The sequence below is a fragment of the Eurosta solidaginis genome, chromosome 3, assembly GCF_040869045.1.
Source record: "Eurosta solidaginis isolate ZX-2024a chromosome 3, ASM4086904v1, whole genome shotgun sequence".
NCBI classification, from domain to species: domain Eukaryota; kingdom Metazoa; phylum Arthropoda; class Insecta; order Diptera; family Tephritidae; genus Eurosta; species Eurosta solidaginis.
The window spans coordinates 136252081-136273587 of NC_090321.1; the positions used below are offsets into that span (position 1 = coordinate 136252081).

The 21507-nt window shown below is 41.2% G+C and overlaps 1 protein-coding gene and 1 pseudogene across 23 annotated transcripts in view; one reads left to right on the forward strand and one right to left on the reverse strand.

Moving 5' to 3' along the window:
- Nucleotides 1–21507, forward strand: part of RyR (Ryanodine receptor) — a 1962175-nt gene that overhangs the window by 871485 nt on the left and 1069183 nt on the right. The window lies entirely within an intron of this gene.
- LOC137243074 (thioredoxin-like protein 1 pseudogene) lies at nt 16644–17528 on the reverse strand (annotated as a pseudogene).

A 21507-nucleotide genomic window follows, 5' to 3' on the forward strand; every position in this document is an offset into this window, starting at 1 on the left:
TTACAAAATTTCTCCACCTCACGCTTTTCGACATTTGATCTACGAGACGCAGATCTTTAAAGGGGGAGGAGTTACACGCATAGGTACCATAATACGGCACACCCTACGATCACGTTGCTAAGCATGTGACTTATTTAGTTCAATAAGATAAAGTCGCTGACGCGGCACATGCGCATCCATCGATCAGTAGCGGAATTCACTAACTTATAACGATGCGATTTGTCGAGATTTTAATTAACGATTTTGTCGCTTGCCTTATCGATTGTGCTATTCACTAACTTAGTTTTAACGAATCGAAATAAATTACATTTAAATTTCGTTTTAATAGTAGAAAGGTGGCAGCACAGCTTAACGAAACCTAAAGAATGCGAAAAGCACAAAAGGATTGCCAAAAATAAATAAATTCCGCATACTAACTGCTTTTAAAAGTTTTTACATATTTTAACAAATGGTAAGTAAATGCGGTATTAATTTTTTTTTCTCTGTTGATATCGCAGTTATTCTTGTACCCCTTAATTGACCATCAAGTTTAGAAATAATATCATGAGCCAAGTCTAGGGTTAGTCGGTACAGCTTTAGAAACTCCGTTGCATTCAAGTGGAATGGGTCATCTACTTCTCTATGAACCACTGGCGATGGACTTAGTAATTCTTCATTTTGTTATAAAACGTACGCCAAGTACTCAAATGCCATTTGATTTATAAACAAAGCAGCTTTTCATGTTTTAAAGTATTTAATTACAGTTCCGATTTTCTTTTTTTAACTAAAATTACCAGAAATATTAATATCGTGATTTTTAACGCAGCCAATTTACTTGCCGTTTATTTAACGACACAGCTGATCGTCGATTTACGAATATCGATACAAAATAGTTGCTGAATAACAAAATCGTTATATGTATCGATTCGCAAATAAAGCGATGGCAAATGTCGTTAAAAAAGTTAGTGAATTCCACTACAGGTCACCTTACATTAGTTATGGGAATCGCACGCTAAGCAATTCCTGTCTACACGCGCGAGCAGTTCTGGGTAAAGCATGGGAACTGCAATGTAAACATTTTAGTAAAGCTAAGAAGTTATTTAAGTAAGTTGCAACGTATGTTTAGGGCAGTAGTTAATTGGTGTGCAAGTGGCACGAATAAAGAAGTTGTGACGTTAATCTGAAATCGTTCCTTGTTTCATTTCACAAGTATTGGAGGACAGTGAGTTCCTCCGCACCCTTAATTTTTTTACATCTCCCACGAGACGGGAGATAACTTAGATATAAAACCAAATGAAAATATTTAATTCCGAAAAGCATTTACACAAAGGAATTAGTTGTTGAAAAAAAATATAAATAAATAAATAAATAAAATAAAACACGATTGAGCCGAAAAATTATAAACAGAAGAAAAAAAAAGACCGAATTATTTGTAATTTCGAAAATATGTGCAAAAAGGGAAAAAATTTAAGAGGAAGATAGTTGAAGTATTTTAGTTCGAGAAACAAAAGTTAAACAGAAGAAAAAAAAAGATTAAGTTAGTTATTTGTACGAATACAAAAATAAGAAAAAAAGTTTATTTCGAAAACATCTAAGACAGAAAAAAATTCTTGAACAAGAAAATAATGTGTAAATTTTAATACAAAAGTTGAAATTTAAATAAAAAAAATAATATTTTTTGAAATTTGAAAAATCGAAGAAAAAAACACGGAACACAAGTGAACAAAAACTTTATTAGTAAACTTGAAACTTACCGAAGTTCTGAGTAGCGCAAGAAATATTTTTACATATATATAAATAATTTGCGTACTTATTATAAAAATAACCAAAGCAAGAGGAAGAAATTTTTCAAGGAAATGAGGTCAAGCCGGAGTCACTAACATTGACAGGAGTCTCGTCCAGGTGCAGAAGGCGCAGTGGCAAAACATTTTTTTTAGTTTGTAATCTTTTAGTCTTGTTATAAAAAAAAATTTTTTTTGTGATATATAGATATTTCTAACAAAATGAAAATTTATTGTGAAACGAATAACGTAGTAGCAGTGGGTGAGGGAGCGAATCAAAAAGCCCCAGAAAACATACCACTAGAGAAGAAAATGGGTGTGGTTAGGAAAAGGTGCTAATAAAAATTGAAAAACAAAGTAATTGGCAATAAACAAAAATCCAGCATTATCAGTGATTTGCACCAGATGGCGCAACACTGAATAAATATAGTTGGTAAAAAGGAATAGAAGTAGCACATTTGCCAATCAAACAAACCACCGCTGTATAGCTAAATGGTTAGCGCAGCATGCCTAAAGCGTACTGATGATGAAGGCTTAGCACCCTTCGAAATGGATCTATCTGCGCAGCTATGGCAGGTGTCTGAAAAATTTTCTACTTACTATTCCATAAACGAAATACAATTTTTCAAATTTAGAAAAATTAAAAAATAACAATAATTATCATTAGAAAAAAATTATTGTTCTGGCCTTGAGCTCGATTCGAACCTTGAATGATTTATCAATAGGCCGATAAAAACAAAAACAAAAATTGATTGTGTTTTCTTCCTAATAATATTCTAGCAACAAACGTCAACACTCCATCAACCGGCCAGCGGTAGGAGGATGATTCGGTAAGTGCCTCATCTTTGACATGTACGTATAACAGACCAGTTAAATATTGATTAACCAAGAAAAAAAATTTATTACTATTTCATTGATTTAGAGTGGACTACTTATTAAATGAGTAAATGCAGAGAAATTAACTAATACAATCATTTGTTTTAATTGCTTTCTCTGTTAAATCGTCCTGATAATATTTAAACTTTTGCATTTTAATTTTTGCGATGAATGTTCGACACTTTCCTAAACTCGTGCTGTTTAGGCAGGATGCCTAACTTTTCCGCATCTGTTTGCGATCCCCCCAATGCAACCCTGCGAATCGATACTCAATACTCGACTTAATTATAACCACCCACACCATCACCGCCACATGCATATGCATGCATGTACATGCACGTGTATGTGTGTTTTTGTCAGCACTCATGCATATGCATGTCGGGGTTGATGTGTGGGTGCCTTTACCCTCCAAAACGGAGGATTTTGCGGGTCAACGGTTGTAGCTTTTTATACAACCGGCTCTCTCTTGGATTCTAACAGCCAACGCGTACACATCTGCCGCCAGCGATCTCTGCCGTTCTGATCACAATAAATTCAGGTAATATTGTACCCAAAATTATTTTTACTTTTATCTAATAAAGTACACCCATTATAACGAGGAAAATCCTCTTGTGTTTTCTCTTATTTCATTGGAGTGAACTGCCACCCGAGTCCGACCCTTGCGCGCCTACCCACTGCCGGTTTACGATGCACTCAGGCCGTACATTTGGTCCTATCTCCCCGAGAAAGGAATTAAAGCGCCTTTATACAATCCACATCACAATATATCAAAGCTGGCCGCACCAAAAAGGTTATCCGACGAAAGTTATTTGCCACAATCAACAGCGATACCACCAAAAAGCCAAAGGGGAAGCAAAAGTGAGAACGCTTATTACATTTAAATCAGCGCCATATCGTCACATAATACAAAACCGAGAAAAAAAACACTGAGCAAGCGACAGCCAGCTGAAGCCGCTGCAACACCACAAGCTACTTGCCACACCGGAACACAAATCGCCACAAAATAAAGTCCAAAGTAAGTGCAATATTTCTTGCAATATTTTTTTTTGGTTATTACAATGAAATAAAATCCGTGTAAAAACATAATCCATATACTGTGTGCCACACGCGTAGTGAATTCTAATTAACAGCGCAAAGTGTAAGAAATTTAGTGCCGAAAAGAAAAATAAGTGCAAACGCGTTGCATTAACGTCGTTTAACATTCCTTGTGACTATCTGGTATGTCCCTCCACCAGCGGTAAGGCTCTCCGGACACAGCACAAGGAAGAGGTGCACATAACCTCACATTCACATTAAAATCTCACGCCATACGGCTGTGGCAATTTTCATTTTCTTTTCAAGCACTTTTAATTTTCACTAATTCAATCGACACAGTTTTTACAACAGTTTTCACTGAGTTTTTACACTTTTCGTCGAGTTTATATCAACGCGCACACTTATTTTATAATAACATTGAAGGTTGAAGTGGCGAGTGGCCCCTCCTTTACTTTACACAGTACACATCGGTGTTGCTCCCCCCTGCTCTCTGTTTTAAGGCACAAATAATCTGCAAAGTCAAACAAAAATATACAAATTAAGAGTAATAAATCAATTTTGCGTAATTTTAATAGTTGTTGGTTGGGTGATTCGCTCAGGTTTTCAAGTTTTATATCCCTTGGTTAATTCGCTCTCCACTTTTCAACCATGAACATGGACTCCTACATTAGATTGGCCGATCGAATAATCGAATTCGAGGCCGATTTTAATGATATCAATGCTGCTCTGCACACTGTACACACTCTTGCAATACAGCAAAAAGAGTTGCAAGCCAAGTGGGAAAAAGCAGAAAACGCCCTAGAGGAGTTGCTTGGCTCTGACACGCTCGACGCAAAGAAAATTGCAGCGGTCAAGATCAAGCATAAAACGGCATATGCCGTATTCTTGCGATGCATGTCGAACATGGCTGAACTTCAAGCCAATTTGAAGGAGGAAAAAGATAGGGCAGTCAAACCTGAGGGAGAATGCGCGCGCGAACACAGTATCCGCCTGCCAGCTTGCGATACTGAGGTATTCAAGGGCGACTACCTATCTTGGCCAACGTTTCGTGACCTGTTCACGGCCATCTATAAAAATAAAAGTTGCTTAAGTTCAGTAGAAAAGTTGTTCCACCTTAACCAAAAAACCCAAGGTGAGGCAAAGGACATTGTCAAGAAATGTCCTTTGACAAATGAAGGCTTCGAAACAGCCTGGAAAAACCTATGTGAGAAATACGAAAATAAACGGATTCTCGTAAACTCACAACTACAAATTTTGTTTAATCTAAGAAAGATAGATAGCGAGTGCGGCAGCTCAATCAAAACCTTACAGCGCGACATAAATAATTGTTTAGCATCTGTTTACGCCCCTCCTTATTGTTCAACCTACGTCGCACATGCATTTCCAACCAGTCTTCGAATTTGCATTACTCTCTCCGTCGCACATACATACATAGATACATACCTACGATTCTAACGTCACATCATCGCTGTAGTTGTCGTTGCTTGCATTTTGCTAATTTCTTCGCTTTATGCTCAACCCACTGTCCATCTACCGTCGTCATCGCCTTAGTCGCTGCAGCATTCATACATTTGGGTTGTTGGATATACATATAATCTTACATATGCACACATAACAACACGCATAGTTTGTGGTCTCTTCGCACTTATTGTTTTGTTTACCTATTTCAAGAAATCATACGAGATTTTCTACGGTAATCGTCAATGTAATATAACAGAGCTTTTCCATGGAATGTTCCTACATATTTTTTCTGGTAGCATTGAATTCGTTTTTTTTAGCTTTTAAGATTATTAACTTTGTAACCATCGAAGAGTGAACTCCAATAAATCAAATTATTAAATCGAAATTGTTCGGTTAACCATTTTTTAATTGAAGAACCCTTCGCAAGTTTTGTTGAAGGTCAAAAGTTGTAGAAAACGCTCTACAACTCATCCATAGGTCCTTCGAGCCGGATCACCCCGGCTCGCATCATTAACAAGACTCATCAGTCAAAATGTCACAGACCAACGAAGATCGATCATTTGATGCAAATGCCCAATTGACACCAATAGCATCAAATGCCAACAACATACACGTCAAGGAGCTGCAACGAGAACAACTATGTCGCCGAATCTCCGGACTGCGTGAAAACGCGCAGCAATTAAACACTTTGACGTATTCACAGCTGGAAGCTAAACTTGCGCTTTTGGAGCATCATTTCTCCACATTTGAAAGACTACAATCGGAGTTGGAGTATCTTGATGAGTCTCAGTTTGAGCTAGATCACAGATTAACTTTCGAAGAATCGTTTTGTGAAGTAAAAGGCATCATAATCGATCGTATAGCTGCACTTCGTCGGAGTGATGGGTTTAGTAGCACTATAGTTCCTACACCGAATTCTTCGTCTTCGTCATCGCAACCAGCATCGCACAGATTACCTAAGCTGCAGCTAACGAAATTTAGTGGGAAACACACGGAATGGCTTGACTTTTATAATATGTTTAAGGTTATAGTACACAACAACACAGGACTTGATGACGTGGAGAAGTTCCAATACCTACGCTCTTGCTTAAGTGACAGTGCATTTCGCTTAATACAGTCGCTGGAAGTTACACACGATAATTATCAACGGGCTATAGAGTTACTTGTTAACCGCTACGATAATAAGCGGTATATTTTTCAATCGCACTTGCAAGCCATCTTCGACAACGGAGCTATCAGTCACCCGACAGTTGCCACTTTACGAGAATTCATCGACTCCATAAATGCTCATCTTCGTGCTATGCAGTCCTTGGCAACTCGCACCCAAATCGCCGATGGTATTTTACTGCACCTCATCGTTGCCAAATTGGACCATGAAACACAGTTGAAATGGGAGGAGGAAGTGTCAGTCAAATGGGATAGTGCAACAAATAATGCCTTTCAACTTCCATCATGGGACGATCTGGTCTCGTTCATCGAGCGCCGTTGCCAAACAATAAACATGGTAAAGGCCAGCAACAACGTATCAAGTAAAAACAGCTCATCTAAATTCCCAGCGCGTCCATCAAAGGCTGGCTCAGTATTGGTCACCACATCGAATAACAATAAATGTCCACTGTGCGATGAACCGGCCACACATAGTGCATTTAAATGTAGTAAATTTGCCGCTATGGACCCTTTGCAGAGGTATGACGTCGCTAAGAAAAGGAATCTTTGTTTAAATTGCCTGGGTAAAAATCATCAGTCTAGCAAGTGTCCATCAACCAATCGATGCCAACATTGCAAGGTGAGTCATCATACCCTACTTCACCGTAATTCGCCATCGACACTAACATCACCAGACCCCATCCAAGCACCAGCAGCGTCACTGCATTCACATATGAAGAGCAATGATGTAATCCTTGCTACAGCTGTAGTACAACTTCACAACAATAAAGGTAATTCAATTACGGCTCGAGCGCTGCTCGACTCGGCATCTCAGCTTAATTTCATATCAGAACGCATCGCCAATATGCTGAAATTATCTCGAACCAAAATTGCTATGGAAATCAGCGGAATAGGCGCACTACGAACGAAAGCAAAATACGTGGCTCTTATTGGAGTCAAATCCATGCACACTGGATTTACGTCACTAGTGGAAGCCGTCATCATGCCATCGATTTCTTCATCTCAACCACGATGCCCTATAGAGATTGCTGAATGGGGGATACCTCAAAACATCAACTTGGCCGACAAAACATTTCATATCCCTGGTGTCATTGATTTGCTTCTTGGTGCCGGAATTTTCTTCGACATCCTGTCTGTTGGGCAAATAAAACTGCAGAAACACTTACCCATTCTGCAAAAGACGCAACTGGGTTGGGTAGTGGCTGGAGCCCTAACTACGTCTTCTTCGCTCTCATTATCCTCGGTGTTTACTTCATCCTCAACAACGTACACCGAGTCGTCGTCACTAACGAATTCATCGCTTGAATCTCTTCTGGAAAGGTTCTGGAATGTAGAAGACGTTTGCTACAAACCACTTGTCGATAACGCAACAACTGAGCATGAGTGTGAAAAACATTTTCGAGAAAATACGATACGTTGCGTGGTTACGAAGAAGTTCATCGTACGTCTCCCCTTCAAAGAAAATCCTGCTGGGTTAGGTAACTCCTTGGAAACGGCACGTCGAAGATTTTTCGCCATGGAAAAGAGAATTCAGAGTAACCGCATTCTTCACCAAGAGTACAAGGCATTCATGCAAGAATACATTGAGCTACAACATATGGTACCAGTCGATCCGGGCGCGTTAGCTTCGAAGGTAGGTACCTACATTCCCCACCACTGCGTTGTAAAGGAGGAGAGTTCGACAACCAAATTGCGTGTAGTATTCGACGCTTCATGTCGCACTTCAAATGGGCGGTCCTTAAACGAAATTCTACACGCAGGGCCCACACTACAAGACGATATTGTAAAAATTCTGCTTCGGTTTCGAACTCACCGGTTCGTTCTTATGGCCGACATCACTAAAATGTATCGGCAAATCATCGTTGATCCACGCGATGCAAAATGGCAGTGTATCTTGTGGCGTAACTCTCCTGCAGAGCCTCTAATAACATATCAACTTCAAACGGTAACGTACGGTACCAGCTGCGCCCCGTTCCTAGCAGTTCGCTGCTTACAACAACTTGCACGTGAAAACCTCGAAAGCTACCCTATTGGATCGCGAGTCACTCTTCGCGACTTCTACGTCGACAACCTCATGACAGGGGGGAAAACAATAAGGGAAGTGCTAGAAATCAAGACTGAAGTTACCGCACTACTAGCATCAGGTGGCTTTCCACTTCGTAAATTCGCGTCCAATTGCAACGAAATTATTGAAGACATACCAAGCGGTGACGTTGAAGAAATTATCACAGCAGATGAAATGAGTTACATAAAGGCTCTGGGACTGAAATGGTCACCAACAAGGGACAATTTCATCTTCTCGTACCGCTCATCGCAACATAATTCATCGAAGCTAACCAAACGCACTATATTGGCACAAGTAGCAAGCTTCTTCGACCCGCTAGGAATACTTAATCCTATCATCGTTAAGTGCAAAATCTTGTTGCAACGCCTCTGGAAACTACGTCTAGCATGGGATGAGAGTGTACCGCTTTCTATTCACACAGAATGGGAGAGTATCTGCCATCAACTGACCCTCGTCAATCGGATCAAAGTGCCACGGTACGTATACTTTAACAATAACACTAATTTACATGCCTTTGCAGATGCAAGCGGTAAGGCTTATGGGGCATGTATCTATGCCGTTTCTTGTGATGACAATGCTATCCATTCAACTCTTATCTGTGCCAAGTCACGAGTTGTACCAACGAAGGAGATGTTATCGGAATTTACATCACAAAAACATATTAATACAGTCCAATCAGCTTGTGCAGACGAAGGCATAGAATGGAGATTCATACCGCCACGGTCACCGCATTTCGGCGGACTTTGGGAAAGCGCAGTAAAATGTGCCAAATATTATCTCCGACGGGTTATCGGCGCAACATTGCTCACATTCGATGAGCTAAATACAGTTTGTTGTCAAGCTGAGGCAATGATCAACAGCCGCCCGCTTACACCCTTGTCTACTAGCCCTGACGATCTTCGTGCGCTTACTCCTGCTCATTTTTTGATTGGCAGAAATCTCACCACGGTAGTTGAACCATCGGTCCAACAAATTCCTACTGGGTTGTTATCAAGATACCAAATGGTACAATCAATGCAACAAAACTTTTGGGAACGCTGGCGGCAGGAATACCTAAAGGAATTAATGGTTCGTACCAAGTGGAGGACAACATATCAAAATTTAAAAATCAACGACATGGTTCTTATTAAGGACGATTCCACACCACCCCTGAAGTGGCCACTAGGTAGAGTTGTTGATACTTTCATTGGAACTGATGGCATAGTACGAGTGGTTCTTATCAAAACTGCTGAAGGAACATACAAAAGAGCAGTGACTCGAGTATGTAAACTACCAATAGAACCATCATCATATCAACAGTAACAATTGAAAGCAAGCTTTCAAGGGGGGTGGATGTTTACGCCCCTCCTTATTGTTCAACCTACGTCGCACATGCATTTCCAACCAGTCTTCGAATTTGCATTACTCTCTCCGTCGCACATACATACATAGATACATACCTACGATTCTAACGTCACATCATCGCTGTAGTTGTCGTTGCTTGCATTTTGCTAATTTCTTCGCTTTATGCTCAACCCACTGTCCATCTACCGTCGTCATCGCCTTAGTCGCTGCAGCATTCATACATTTGGGTTGTTGGATATACATATAATCTTACATATGCACACATAACAACACGCATAGTTTGTGGTCTCTTCGCACTTATTGTTTTGTTTACCTATTTCAAGAAATCATACGAGATTTTCTACGGTAATCGTCAATGTAATATAACAGAGCTTTTCCATGGAATGTTCCTACATATTTTTTCTGGTAGCATTGAATTCGTTTTTTTTAGCTTTTAAGATTATTAACTTTGTAACCATCGAAGAGTGAACTCCAATAAATCAAATTATTAAATCGAAATTGTTCGGTTAACCATTTTTTAATTGAAGAACCCTTCGCAAGTTTTGTTGAAGGTCAAAAGTTGTAGAAAACGCTCTACAACTCATCCAGCATCCTTAAAAACACATCAGATTGACGTTTCAAATTGGGATGCGATTATTACTTATTTATGTTCGACAAAATTACCTGAGAATACGTTGGCTCTATGGGAGCAGAGCATTGACCACAAAACGTACATATCCAAGTGGGAGCATATGGACAAATTCTTGTCAAATCGTTTTCAGACACTTGAAACCGTGTCTGGTTTTACAGGGAATGCCACCTCTAAAGTGCAAAAGTCAAACACGTCGCGCCAGTCGACAGAAACCCCTACAAAAAGACTTGGCGCTTTTCAAACAAAAGTAACCAAGCAAACAAAAAAATCAATGTGTAAAATGTGCAAATCTACGGAGCACAGATTACGCAACTGTTCACGTTTTTGCGATTTAAACCCGGTAGAAAGGATTAAATTCGTCGAATCCACAAATGGCTGCCTGAATTGTTTATCCCCAGGACACACAGTGACGAGGTGCACCAGTTCATACAACTGTTCCAAATGCCACTCTCGTCACCACACGCTCCTGCATGCGGACACACTTCAGCAACCGGGATGCGGATAATACCCCATCAACTTCGGTACAGGCACGGAAAAGACAGGAATCGGGACAACCACCTTCCTCTACGAACCAGAATGTCAAATCCTGCCATGCCAATTCCAGCACAGGTGTGCTATTAGGAACTGCTCGCCTACACATTCACCATAATGGTACCGACTTCTCCGCGCGGGCATTAATTGATTCTGGGTCTGAATGTTCCTTTATAACTGAAAGACTGAAACGCAGGATCAATTTGCCAGCGAGGAAAATGCATGCCCATGTTTCAGGCATCACAAATGCGGTGTCAGCTCAGGTGAAAGAAGCATCCAACATCGAACTACGTTCACCAGTGGATCCCTGCTTCAGCCTGACTACACCCGTACTAGTTCTAGCGAAACTGTCTGGGAATCTTCCATCCTGCCATATCAACGCAATGACTATGCAGGCATTCCCAGACTTGGTTTTGGCAGACAAGAGGTTCTACGTCAACGAAGACGTAGACCTCATACTTGGCGGAGACATATATCCCCACATTATAATGGGCGGTATAAAAAAGAATGTGCTAAACACACTCTTAGCCCAAGAGACAGTGTTCGGTTGGATACTAACCGGTCGTATCGAATCAACGAATCCAACGAAGAGCATTATGTCTTTCTACAACGAAGTTGCGTTAGACAACCAACTCAAAGCTTTCTGGGAGGTAGAAAATGTACCCAAAAATAAAATATTAAATGAAGATGAAAGGTACTGCGAACAATTATTTAAAGAAACAACGCAGCGAAGTGAGAATGGAAGGTACACCGTGTCACTACCATTCCGGCAGGATTACCCTAACAATATTAACTTAGGACCATCCCTGAAGCGTGCATGCTCTCAATTCTTCCGGAATGAGGGGCGGCTAATAAAAAACCCAGATTTAGGTAAGGAATCTGTTCGAGTGTTGTCAGAATATGAAACGCTCGGACATATGGAAAAATTGAAAAAGAATATCCCATCCGACGATTCGGATCATTACTTCCTGCCCCACCACGCCGTTGTAAAAGCAGAAAGTACAACCACCAAGGTACGCGTAGTATTTAATGCCTCGAGCCCTACGGCCAACGGTAATAGCCTAAACGATATTCTACTCCCCGACCCAGTTCTACAAGCCAATCTACCCATCCTTATCTAACGTTGGAGGCTATACCGTTTCGCCTTCAATAGCGACATCGAGAAGATGTATCGACAAATTTGGGGTGAACGAAAATCACACCAAATTTCAACGTATTGTGCATCGCACGTCCCCGAGTGACCCTATTAGTCTTTACGAATTAAAGACGGTTACCTTCGGAGTGAATTGCGCTCCATATATCGCGATGAGAACGCTCCTACAACTGGCAGACGTCGTGTCAAATTCACACCCTATAGCGGCTAGCATACTGCGAGAATACGTGTATGTAGATGACGTGTCAGAGGGTGGATATACGATCACATCGACTATTAAAGCCAGAGATGAAATTCGTCAAGTCCTACACTCAGCGGGCTTTCCACTTCGCAAATGGACATCCAATTCAGAGGGTATTCTAAGGGACATTCCCCAAAGCAGACCTGCTCAATGAAAACTTCCTGGCATTCGAAGATACCAGTTCAGTTAAAGCGTTAGGCATTCGATGGAATGCCCACTCCGATTTATTTTATTTTAAAGCAGGGACGCTGGATAACCCGGAAAACATTACGAAGAGAGCGATACTATCAGCAATCGCCAAACTCTTCGATCCCTTAGGGTGGCTGGCACCAATGGTCATTGTGGCCAAAATACTCATGCAGAGTATATGGTTAGATGGCACCGCTTGGGACGAACCAGTATCGACCAGTACGCTGGAACGATGGAAAACCTTCACCGACCAGTACAATGAAATCGATAAAATCAGGATACCTAGATGGGTCAACTTTTCTCCAGGAACCCACATCGAGATCCATGGATTTTGTGACGCATCCGAGAAGGCTTATGCAGCAGCCGTTTACATGCGCGTGAAAACGGATAACGACATCTGGACAAACCTAATTCTAGCAAAGACCCTAGTAGCCCCGGTGAAAACCCTGACTCTTCCACGATGTGAACTTTGCGGAGCCGTGCTGTTAGCGGAAATCACCGAATCAATTTTCAGGAACCTTAAATTGGGACCGGTGAGATTTCACCTGTGGACGGATTCAACGATCGTCCTCGCATGGATAAGGAAACCGCCTTGTTCCTGGTCAACTTTCGTCGCGCATCGGATCACCAAGATCATCGACATGGTCGGAAATAAGGACTGGTTGCACGTGAACTCAGAGTCCAACCCAGCAGATTTAGGTAGCAGAGGATTACCGGCGTCTGAATTGGTCAACAATTCGTTGTGGTGGCAGGGACCTTCTTGGCTGCAAGAAGACACTTCCCAATGGCCAGCACAAGAAAGTGACTATATTACCTCCGTAGAGGAAAAGAGGGCGAAGACTTGCGGAACAACAACAGTAAATACTACCGATGTTCTCCAACGCTTTTCGGACCTACCTAGGGCTTTACGGGTGCTCTCATACGTTATGAGGTTCTACCGAAGAACTCACCCCAAAACAAGAAAATCATTTCAGGTCGAGTCACCTTTAATCTCTCCTGATGGGATCAAATCAGTAACCCAACTCTTAATTAAAATCTATCAGAAACAACATTATAGCTCCGAATATAATGATCTAAAGGCCGGAAAAGCAATTGCAGGGAAAAGTGCAATACTCTCACTTAATCCCTACTTAGACCAAGATGGCATCATTCGGGTAGGAGGGCGACTCGCGGCGTCAAAGGACTTAGCTTTTAATGAACGCCACCCAATCCTCCTCCCATACAACTGCCGGTTATCCCGTCTGACAGTCATAATGTTTCATCAACAAAGTCTGCATGGGGAAAACCAACTCATGTTACGTCTGATACGCACCCAATATTGGATACCTAACATCAAAACCATGATTAGGGTAACAATTCACAATTGCAAAGTTTGCACTATACACCGAAAGCGTGCTCAGACCCAACTTATGGGTATTCTCCCTCGCGAACGCACGACATTCAGCCGTGCATTCACGAATACTGGAGTCGACTTCGCCGGACCCTTCGACATTAAAAGTTACCGCGGCAGAGGATGTCGACTATCCAAAGGCTATGTTTGCCTGTTCGTGTGTTTTTCCACACGAACAATTCATCTGGAGGCCACTACTGACCTCAGCACACCATCGTTTCTAGCGGAATTTGCCCGTTTCACATCTAGGCGCGGATGCCCGAAAAATATGTACTCCGACAATGGTACGAACTTTGTTGGAGCGTCACGATCCCTACGATCAGAATTCAAGACCTTCATCTCACAATCGCGAGAGAACGCTGTCTCAAAGTACAGCCACCAGTCACTCACGTGGCATTTCATCCCTGCGGGCGCTCCCCATATGGGAGGGCTGTGGGAGGCTGGAGTGAAAAGCTTCAAAAGCCATTTCAAAAAGATATCCTCACCACACAAATTCACCTTCGAGGAATTCCATACCCTCTTGTGCCGCATCGAGGCATGCCTGAACGCGCGGCCGCTCAGCCCGGCATCCAATGACCCAACGGACCTAGAGCCACTTACCCCAGGCCATTTCCTCACTGGCAGCCATCTACTGGCTCCGCCAGAGCCAGATGCTAGTGTGAGCGCTGCCTCGATGATCAATCGATGGCAGAAACTCAAAGCCCTCCATCACACTTTCTGCAAACGATGGAAGGTGGAATATCTATCCGAACTTCAAAAACGAGTGAAGTGGAAGCATCCCAGACAGAATATAAAAGTGGGAGATCTCGCTGTCCTCAAAGAGGACAACTTATCTGCCAACGAATGGAGGTTAGGTCGAGTTGTCAACGTACACCCCGGCGAAGATGACCGAGTATGCGTAGTCGACCTCAAAACCGAGAAGGGTCAAGTCAGACGACCTTTGGTCAAACTGATCCTTCTTCCAACGGAAGAGACGGATTGCGAGAAGGCTAAGAGCTCCTCCTAACAATCCCTCCGTTCCTCCATATCCCTACTTTCAAAAAAAATCAAACCCAGCTCTCGTTCACCCGGAAAGAGGCCAACCATCAACCCAAATTCACTCGCTCACCCCGAGCGAGGACACAAAAAGCAACCCCAACTCACTCGTTCTCCCAGAACGAGGACACCAGAAAAGCCTACCGCAGAAGGGCGAACCGATCTGCCACAGAATATAAGGGCTGTCGGGCCTTTGTATATTTTAAATTTCCAAGTCAACCCCACATTCACTAGCCCCGAGCGAGGACACCCTAACTTACTCCGTATGTTCGGAACCTACGTCTCCATTTAAGAATTTGTGGAATCGTTTTATATTTGGAATACCATGCGTATGCGTACTTATTTGTAATATTCAACCTCGCGAAGTAATACCAGGCCAACGTGTTCCAAATATTCTAAGCATTTCAAAGTTCTACATTCAGAAGAGAATCTAATAAAGGAATAATGTTGAATACATTAACCTATCGCCTGCAAACAGATGGAAAACATTCCATATACATATACCGTCGGGATGTAGGTTTCAATAATCATACTAAAGGTGGCTGTAGAGTTTTCCGCGACTGTTGCATTGGAAGTTGTAGGAAAAATTTGTATGGAAATACGAGTTGTCAGTTTACCGATGAGGAATTAAGTACGAAAGTTAAGATAATCTTGCTATCTGTAAAAGAATATTTTAAGTTGTTGACGTCAGCATTTTTGAAGACAACTGTTTTCAACTTAACGATGCGAACGACGTCGAAACTCAGTAAAAGCACAATCGGTTTTGCAAGCAAAAATCGTTGGGTCAAATCCCGCATAGTTAAAAGCTAATGAATTCCCATCCCGTTGCCCCATATTTCAAGTTATTCGAATATAACTCACCTAAATGCACTATTTACCATCGAATGCGGGCGAATTTAAAACGGCGCGCATACGATCAGCCAACGAGCCGTCTGGGTTGGAAGTGACCTTGATTGCAGGTTGCGCTTATAGGTGTCGTCACATTGAAATGGTAGAAAAGCTGGGTACATTAAAACCACTTCTAACAGATTCCAGTGCGTTTTGTAACATTCCCTTGGGTCTGTAAAGAGTAAAGTTTAAAATAAGATAGACACGATAGGTAAATTAGACCAAGACTAAAACTAAAGACTCACTTGTTTCATCCATTCCTCACCATCTGGCAAATGCGAGCGTTTATCGGCAAGGATTGTAAACGAACCTAAGCAAGCGTTTGCTTGTTGTGTACTCGCTTCGATTATTGTTGTTGCCTTTGTAGTTTTGGCATTTTGTTTATTGTCTTGTTGGACCAGGGATGGAAAATTACACAGTTCTAGTTGAATGAAAGTGGCCCTTCTTGTTTTTATTCATTTATTTTCCTAGTGGTCTTAGTGCTTTGAACCGATTTCTGTGGGAATGTCTAAAAAGGAAAAGAATTTTTACTATTCGCATGTTCAAAGTCATGAGTTGAATATCCCGACTTTGAAGTCTTTATTTTGCCATTTTCGGTTCATTAATAACTTTTGAAACAAGGTGAAGTGATTTAGAAATCGAACGTTGGGTTAATTAATTTTTTTTAACAAAGTTCATTCAATGTACTTGTGATACCCATCTTTGGTTAGTTAGAGTATAAACGACATGCCTATACCGCTAGTATAGAACGGAAAGCGTACACTTCCCTTTGGGGTTTTCAAATTTCTTTTCTGGCATCGTAAAACCATACTCCCCTACAAACCAATTAATAAGCAACTTTCAAAATTCGATAAATGTTTTTAACTCCATTAAAATATTAAACATACCTGTTACGACCTTTCCGTAGTATACTTTCGATATACGCAACACGCTTGAAATCAGTCATTTTTATCGTCATAATTGGTGAACCAATTAAACCAAAGGAATCAGTTTGTGTTACTTCTCCACCTGACTGATTATTACGCACATAAATTTGTATAGTCTGTACATTTTGGAATTTGACGTAACGAAAATCAACCGGTTGGTCATTATCAAGGTCCTTCGGTTCCAGTGCCAAATCTTGCACGCTAGTCATAGACTCAGCCATATCAAAATCAATGGTACGTGGTTGGTTTATAACTAACTTAACTTCTTCAGGCCCTAAATGTGGCGGTGCCTTAAACCTTAATGAAAGGATTTTTACAAGTTGATTGAATGTCACAGACAAAATTAATGGCTCATCACAAGCAGATTGCAGATAGCCACCCCCCGATGCAAGACAATGATTCATGCAATGACCATCAGCTTCATTCAGGCATTCGCATTCTGGTTTGAATATAAATGTATTCAGTCCCATCAGTCCTTGACCGTAATCTTCAGCAGCTTCGTCTCCACCACTGCCTGAACCGATGTGCTCCTGTACCTTACTTTCCAACACCATTATATCTGCACCTTGAATGCGATCAATTTTTGTCCGATTCCGATAGAATATGAACGTTTGCCTTGCTGAAACACCTTGACTGGCTGCTGTGTCCTAGCATGCATCAACGCCCACTTTAAGAAAGATAGCTTTTGGATATTTCGTTGGAAGCATTTCGAAATGTGGGGCTATGCGCTGACATGGACCACACCAACTCGCCATAAAATCTACAACAAGACGTATTCCAGCTGCACTAAGCTCTACTTGAAAATGAGCATCATCGTTTATTACACGTACACTCATAATGAAATATATATATAAATCAGCTTTTGCTCTCTTTTGCAAAATCACAACCTAGGTTGGATATTTTTCCGGGATTAAAATTGACGAATGATAGCGATCACGAGGACTGGCAGCAAAGATGACACCATTGTGGTTATTGTTGTGTTGTTCATTGTGTGCGAGGAGTGGTTATTGAGTATTGAAAGACCGGCAACTTAAAGATGGGCGCATGTTCGAAATCGGCAAAATTCTCCGATGTGCTATGACCACCAATCGATTCACTTTGCGAGCTACTTCCATTCAAAAGTAGTTGCTGTCTCTGTTTCAATGATTGTATTCTAGCATAACCAATACTAGATATCGCTCCAGTCCCACCATTCATAAGTGGTGGCGACATCATTTTAACGTGATTGCCTGTTGGTATAATTGTGGCACCGAATATACTCGCTGAACCAAAATCAGCAGGCGCGGATTAGCCGACTAAAGTTCGTGCGCTGAGCAATCACAAGGCGATACTTTGTACATACAAAGCTGCACCACTCGTATCTGGATGGCGCTGTATTTAGCAGACGACCATTTCGGCAGCAGCGTTCATCTGTAGAATTGGATGTGCATGGGCGCACCACAGGAGCGCGATGCTGGAACATAAGTGGTGCCCACTACTTAATCTCTCCTTTCTCCCAATTTTGCATTTCGAATGCAAAATTATTGTCGAAAAAAAAAAAATTTACAAAAAAAATTGTATCATTTCACACTTTCCCCGTAGACAAAATGCATGATGAAGAAAAGTGCACTTGTAAATTGGACAGTGATCCGTGGGGAGATCGTGTATGGCATGGCGAATTTATACCATTTTTTATTTACCACCCTCTCGAAATCGAGTCTTTCACTCAGGTGGTGCCAGCAAACCATCCAAGTTGTAGCAGGGTACCTGAAAATATAAAATAAATAAAAATGAAAAGAAATTAGAAAATTTATAAAATTATTAAAAAGGAACGATACCGGCATACTTACCCATCACACATTTTTTTTCTTCATAAAGAAAATTCATTCCAAAATGTCTGTATACTCATTTCCATGAATGAATGACATTTTTGAATGAACGAATCAAGGTTGCCACTCGATGACATTTGCTTTTGTCTTTTCTTACGCCGTAAACACATTACGCGCGACCCCATGGGATCACAAATCGGATCCGCGGGATCCAGCACACTCGAGTGTTAGGACCCGAACAACTTTACTTTTTTCGACAAATGAAAATTTTGTTTTATTTTGACAATGTGGTGCATAAAAACACAATCAGAATCAGATTTCTTGTGAAAAGAAAAAGTGAACCACTCGAGAGCGAAATAATTTTGGATTGTATTTGCATTGTTTTTTTTGTTAAAAGGTTAGTGAAAAATCAAAATGTCAAACATAAACAAAAACATGTCAAACTCCCTAAGCTTTTGAGAACAGTGGTCTCGCTTTCATGATAGAAATTGTTTTTGTGTGTTTTGAAGTTCCGATAAAGTGTCGGCAGTCTTTTAGCCTGGAACCCAAACAAGCCCTACCAACCACTATGGTTCGGGACACAAAAAAAAAAAACCTAACTCACTTTCCATAGTGAAGCCTTCTTCTAAACTCCAACTTAGCTTAAGACTGTCTCCTAAACTACGAAGAAATAACTTTCGAAGGAGACCTTTCAAGTTATTAGCCTAAACTTAACTGCGGAAAAGCTGGTTGGAGATTATGATACAATTTTCAAGATTAATAAAAATAACTAAAGGAAAGTTCAGAAACTTTTATGAAATAATAATTCAACCACATGAACTTTATGAGGAAAACCCACAAACAAACTGAAACGTTTCAGAATTCAGTTCGCGTCAGAACTCACACGGGAATGTCCTCAGACACTTTCGCGACATGACCATTAGGTATCGTTACGCTGCCAAATTGGCAGCACCGCACAGCTGTCTCACTCCAGTGAATTGAAGAGTTATCAGCTGACAGCTCTACAAATTGCCACACTCGATAGTATAGGCTATTCCCGCCAGGGTTGTGTTGAAATCAACAAACACCCCACAATTTGGGTTTCTCACACAACATGGCCCAAATCAACACAAAGAATGTTCCACGGCAGCGCATAAAGGCCTCTTTACATTCATCGCACAAAATTAAATGCATAATTTCGTCGGCCTCTACGCTCCGCTTAAACTCGCTTTACTCATCTCTTTTAACATACGTTTTGTAACAAAACACCTCCGTTTCACCCAACCAACCACACAGTCACTCGCCCTGGCACCTCAAAAGATGCCACACCTCCTCCAACAAAACAGGCAGTCGCCCCGAGAGCGACACGATATATTAGATGGTGGAACGGAGACCTCGGCCTCTTCGTCCAGCCCAGAAAAACCTAAACAAACAATGCGAGTCTGGAACAGAGACCTCTGCCTCTTCGTCCAACCCAAAAAAATCTAGACAAAAAAAAATGCGAATCTGGAACGGAGACCTCGGCTCTCCACCCGGAACAAAAAAAAAACAAAGAATAACAAAAATGGTGCCATTCTGGAACGGAGATCTCGGCCTCTTCGTCCAGCCTTACTGGCCATCGACTATACACATATTACGTTCTGAATTTCTATACTTAAGAATTATGTATAATTCAATGGCAAGAAATATTCACTTATATCTGTTCCTAACCGTTACCGTTTCATCCTAGCTTAGGTGGCATGCTGAACAAGTCGGGAAGGATTCCGTCCACCCGCAACGCTGGCGAACTCCTCATCTAGATTAAGTTTAGTGTGTAAGTCTTATATTAATTTTTTTTCTCGTTTCAGCGGAGGTCATTGGCGGAAAACGATGTTGCGTATCGCAAGGGGGGCCGGCATGTTTAGGCAGGATGCCTAACTTTTCCGCATCTGTTTGCGATCCCCCCAATGCAACCCTGCGAATCGATACTCGATACTCGACTTAATTAGAACCACCCACACCATCAACGCCACTTGCATATGCATGCATGTACATGCACGTGTATGTGTGTTTTTGTCAGCACTCATGCATATGCATGTCGGGGTGCCTTTCCCCTCCAAAACGGAGGATTTTGCGGGTCAACGGTTGTAGCTTTTTATACAACCGGCTCTCTCTTGGATTCTAACAGCCAACGCGTACACATCTGCCGCCGGCGATCTCTGCCGTTCTGATCACAATAAATTCAGGTAATATTGTACCCAAAATTATTTTTACTTTTATCTAATAAAGTACACCCATTATAACGAGGAAAATCCTCTTGTGTTTTCTCTTATTTCATTGGAGTGAACTGCCACCCGAGACCGACCCTTGTGCGCCTACCCACTGCCGGTTTACGACGCACTCAGGCCGAACACGTGCTATTTTTATACCTTTCATGAAAATGAAATGGTATATTAATTTCGTCACGAAACCCAAAATTTCAAGTCCTTAAAGGAAAATAGATAGATCCACCATTAATTATACCGAAATAATCAGGTTGAAGAGTTGAGTTGATTTAGCCATGACCGTCTGTCTGTTTGTATGCAAACTAGTACCTCAATTTTTGAGATATCTTGATAAAATTTGGTAAGCGGGTGTATTTGGGTGTCCGATTAGACATTTGTCGGAACCGGCCGGATCGGACCACTATAGCATATATCGTCCATACAACCGATTTTTCAGAAAAAGAGGATTTTTGTAATATCTTACTCAATTTAACAGATTGAAGCTTCAAACTTCACCATATACTTTCTTATAATGCACATATTGTTCCCTGAAAAAATTGATGAGATCGGTCGTATATATAGTATATATCCCCCACAACCGATTGTTCAGATAAGAAACTTTTCGTAATTACTGCCCTATTTTAAGAGCTAGAGGCTTCAAATTTCAACGAATGCTTACGTATATAGCATATATTGTTGTCTGAAAAAATCATACAGATCGGTGGTATATATAGTATATATATGGTGGTACATATAGTATATATATATAGTATATATATATATTT